General features: G+C 29.4%; 1 pseudogene; it reads left to right on the top strand.

Annotated features, from left to right (window-relative positions):
* The first annotated feature begins 357 nt into the window (after positions 1-357).
* Positions 358-1,476, top strand: LOC145073935 (protein MIZU-KUSSEI 1 pseudogene; annotated as a pseudogene).
* The last annotated feature ends 3,967 nt before the right edge of the window (positions 1,477-5,443 follow it).

Below are 5,443 nucleotides of genomic sequence, written 5' to 3'. Positions count from 1 at the left end.
TTAGTTGGTTTATTTTTGATTAATACAACGACGTCGATCACTTTTAAAATTTACCAAAGACATAAACATGAAAATGTTAAAGTTTTACATCCGATTGTTACTATATACAGAATGATCGACAATATCAAAATTATAAAAATCTGTTATTGATTACATAAAATGATGGTTATCAAATTGGCGATTAATGTGTTCTTACTTTCTTTTTTCAAATTTTTTTTGTTTACTTACAACTTATATTTTTAATTAAATAAAATCAAAATTATATTATGAAAATGAAAAAATATCGAATGTATCGTTCATGCTGTGTCTATATATATACATTGCAAATGAACAAGATGAACCACCACCCTTCCCTCCATTCAAAAGTTTATCATCATGTTATCATCATCAAACTCTTATAGAATGAAGCATGATCAAAGTCTTCTCTCTTTATCGAGGAACAGCTCCAGCAAAATAGCCCCATCAAATTACATCACCTGCACTGCATTTATCGTTGACCCCTTTTCCATTAATGATAACAAACCCCTTGTCGGAAAAAGTTCTCCTCTATCATACAGCCGTTTTTCCAGAACCCGCACTGGAATCTCCACACTTATACGCTCGCTTCTAACCATCATATCAATCCCTGCAATCATTCCCACCTTCCGGCGGCTAAGCTTGCCGATTCAGCTGTCACCAACGCCGTCGCTCGGTCGAAAAGTCACCGGAACTTTGTTTGGAAACCGGAGAGGACATGTCAGCTTTGCAGTGCAATATGACCCACGATCCGCACCAGTACTGATCATTGAACTATCGATATCTACGGCGGCGCTCGTTAAGGAGATGTCTTCAGGGCTAGTACGGATCGCGCTTGAGTGCGAGAAAAAACAACACTCCAGGTTGTCTGGTCGTCGGGGAGAGATCAAGCTGTTCAACGAGCCCACATGGACGATGTACTGTAACGGAAGGAATTGTGGGTACGCGTCGGCAAGGGCGTGCTCGGACTCCGATTGGTATGCACTGAGCACGGTGCAGAGCGTCTCTGTGGGAGCTGGTGTTCTACCGGTGTTGGAAGGCGGCAGAAAGAGCAGCGCCGGAGGAAGTTGCGGAGAGTCGGAGGGCGAGTTCCTGTACATGAGAGCGAGGTTTCAGCGAGTCGTGGGGAGTCGTGACTCGGAAGCTTATTATATGATGAACATGGATGGAAACGGAGGGCCTGAACTCAGTATATTTTTACTTAGAGTATAATTTAAAAAATCTAGTATAATTTGATGGCGATTGTGTTTTTGTGATACATGTTATTTAAATTTTTTTCATGTATTTGTCTACCAATGGAGAGGTAAGAATCCTTATAAAAATTTATAAGTGAAATCTCATTCGAAGCCATTATTAGACTTGTATGGAGGGATGCCTAGGGGTAGCGTTTACCCTTTTTTACATGTAATTCTGGTTACATTTTGCTATTTACGTTTCAAGTAAAAAAATTATTTCTCTTAATCCTAACTTTATTACAGTTTAGTCCTAGATTTCTATCGTTATGCTCGGTTATGTTTGTTAAATTAACTTTTTTGACAGATAAGTATAAATAGGTACAATCTATTATAAAATATATAAAAATTAAAAATTGGTGGATGAATATCCACAATTCCACACATAGTATTTTTATAGGACTTGTAAAAGAATAACCGAGTTTCAAAGTGTTCAAAAAAGAGAAAAAAACAAACAAAAACAAACAAAAACAAAAAAAACAAGAAAACAAAAAGAAGAAGCTAGACAAACATGTTTAATATTCGTTTTAAAAGATTTGAACTAATCTACATAAGTTCATAAACAACTAATGCAAACTATGGATGAGAGTGAAGCAGAACGGACGCAGGAATACATAGTAGGTGTTGCCGGGATGAATAGGTGTTGCCGATACATGAAAAATAGTTAAAAAAAATCGAAAAATTGAAATTTTTTACACTGCGGCTAGAAAAGTTAAGGGTTACCAGTGCCACACCGAGAACCCCTTAAAACCGTCCCTAGAGTGAAGTGAGAAAAGTATAACATATTCTAACACATCTATATCTATATCTATATTTATATATCTTAGGTCCTGTTTGTTTACCTCTTAATTGAAAAATTAAGAGGTAACCTGTTAAAATTTCAAATGTGTGATGTTTGGTAGCCACTTATAAAATACCTCTTAATTGAACAAATGCCTCTTAAAAAACCAGACATAAACTCGTATCTGAATTAAAAAGAGGACGATTGTGCCCCGGATAAAAACACGCTCTTTTCTTTTCTCATACGCATGCCTCTTCTCTTCGACTCCACCTCTTTATCTTCCAGCTTCGATCCCGTCTGCCTCCGTCTGATCTGCATTGCCACCGGCGCCGCCGACTTTGCCTCTGTTTGCTTCGCCTATGCCGCCTTCGCCTCCAGCATCTTCTACAGGTAAAGTTTTTATTTTTCTATTGCTCTAGGATTCGAGTTTAATTCTTGAAAATCGAGTATCATAGTTGTTTCCCCTAAAATTCAAGTATCAGAGCATCATTAGCTTTTTTTGTGTGTGAAATCAGAGCACCATTTTTCACTTTTTTTTTTTTAAAATCAGGGCATCGTTTGAAAATCTGATGTTGTTGTCTTCATGTTGAAATCAGATTGAAATCATATGTTATTGTTGTCTTCTCCATGGATGGCAGTCACCAATTGGGGTTTTCTGTTTGTTTTTGTTAAAATTAGGATTCCCGACCCCTATTGTTGAAATCAATTTTCCTCGTAAATCGCTTTTGGGATTTTAGGTGTTTATCAGTGCATATGTGAAAACGAAATTCAAGGAGTGATAAATGATGTTGATGATTTTAGGTGTTTCCTCTGAAATTGTTTTTCGGATAGTTACATTTTTGCTGAAATTAGGGAGTGGTAAATGATGTTTTTGAAATCTCCTCTTTTTCATAGAGAAACATTGAAAAGGCTATTTAGGTTGATGTCTGTTCTGTTTGCTGGTTGAGGCAGGTTGGGATTATAATCCTGGAGAAATGGATACAGGGTTGGTTAAGTTGTAATCAACTTCTGTGAGGATAACTAATAACCAAGTTGAGTACTTGCATACAGAGTCCAATGGCCATGAAGAATTATGTTTAATATGGTTTTTATATGGTGTTTATATAAGGGTAAAATGGTCATTTTTATAATTCAGCACTATAATTCAGAGGTTCCACCCAAACAGTATTTAAAAAATTCAGATCTTAAAAATTCAGACCCTCTTAGAAATTCAGACCTCTTAAAAATTCAGATCTTAAATATTCAGATCCTGCCAAACAGCCCCTTATAAAGCTAGCATTTTTCCTTTCACCACATTCATTTGAAACTCACATTTATTTTTCTTTTCACCACATTCATTTGAAACTCCTATGACTTTTCAATTTCTTTTTAATAATGATTATAAGTTGGTTAATAAGATTAAATAAATATCAATCCTAAAGTTTAATCATATATAAACTAAATTTCAATATTAAAAGAATATATCTTTACTTCTATTTATAAAGTTATGTTTTTAAATTTTAACATATTATACTTAATTTATTAGTTTTAATATATTATTGTAAACCATTATCATTTTATAACTACAACTGTTGAACAATTTGTAAAAAATACTTAAATTATAAATTTAAATATGACATTACAGGATCAACTTAAATATAAATTTTAGTTTAACTTAAATAATCCAAAGAGTATTTTGTAAATAATTAAAATGATAAATTGCAGTATCGTTCTAATAGTGATTATAGTGATTATAAGTTGGTTAATAAGGTTTAATAAATATCAAACCTAAAGTGTAAACATAAATAAACTAAATTTCAATATTAAAATAATATATTTATTTCTACTTATAAAGTTATGTCGTTAACTTTTAACGGATTATACTTAATTTATTAGATTTAATATGTTGTATGTAAATCATTATAAATTTAAAACTATAACTTTTGAACAGTTTAGACAAAATACTTAAATTTTTAATTTAAATATGACATTACAGTGTCAACTTAAATATAAATTTCAGTTGCACTTAAAAAACCCCATGAATATTTTTGAATAGTTAAAAGTAATAAATTGTAGTGCAAAATGCAAAAACTAAATTATAATCTCAATTTAACATAAATATTTCCTAAGTATATTTGTATAATCGTTAAATGTTTTCAAATAAATAGCTTAAAATAACTTACAATAACAATAGTTACAAATAACTCTATATAAATGATAATATTGTTACATTTAAAATCAAAAAAACAATGTGATGTTTTAAATAATTATAATGATAGAAATTAAAACGTTAAAAAAATTAATTTAAAAAAATTAATTAACAATAACAACAACTATAAATAACATTAAACCTTATTATTTCATTTTATTCATGAATAACTTACGGGTAGAAATCATTCAAACGGTTGAGATTATGCAGTTATAATAGATGTACATATATTATTATATAATTTAAAATAATCAATATATTATATCAATTTAGTATACAAATTATTATATCAAATATAACAATGTTATTGTTATATTTAACAAAAAAAACATATATTTGTAAAGATTTTAACTATATAGGTGTTTCTGCGCAATGCACGGGCATTCGCCTAGTGCAAAATAAAATGATGAATGTATTAGTGACATTTTTTTTATTAAATTTAGCATTGATAGTTATTAATAAAAGGAAAAACTTCATAAAAGTCTTTATGTTTTGAACTCGTAATCGATTTAATTTTTATATATTTTTTATTTAATTAAGTCTTAAAAACCGAAAATTGTCTTCAATTTGACCTTTTACCCATTATCCAACTTTTAAAAATTACACTTTTAGTCTAGATTTTAAATTTTATTATAAATTTGATTCAAAGTTTACATTTTTTGCCCAGATTTCAATTTTTTTTACAAGTTCATCCTAAATTTTGTTTTTTACGTTTTCTTTCAAAATTTTGATTCGAATATGTTTGTTTGTTGTATAAAATCATATTTATACAAAAAAAAATATTTTCATGTAAAAAAAACTTTTTTTCTATATAAAAACGATTTTTTAAAAACATTCTTTTATCCAAAATACTTATATAAAAGCGTTTTTTTTTTTTAAAACATTTTGTATGCAAAATACATAGTTATAAAAAAAACATTTTTTTATACAAACACGTTTTCATAGTAAATATATTTATATATATTTACGTATATAAACACGTTTTCATTAAAAAAATGTTTTTATACAAACACTTTTATTAAAAAAAAAATGTGTAAGAAAACGTATTTATTCAAAAATATTTTTATATATACGTGCTTTTACACAAACATGTTTATATATATATATATATATATATATATATATATATATATATATATGATGAGATTAAAACTTTAATCTTTGAAGATCGATTAGATCTTAAACAGGTAAGTAAATATAAAACAGCAAGAACACGAAAATAAGAAC

Source organism: Lactuca serriola, chromosome 9 (genome assembly GCF_051521515.1).
Source record: "Lactuca serriola cultivar US96UC23 chromosome 9, Lser_US96UC23_V15, whole genome shotgun sequence".
Taxonomy (NCBI): Eukaryota; Viridiplantae; Streptophyta; class Magnoliopsida; order Asterales; family Asteraceae; genus Lactuca; species Lactuca serriola.
Note: the sequence above shows the minus strand (reverse complement) of the source record. Positions and strands in the feature narration are given on the sequence as shown.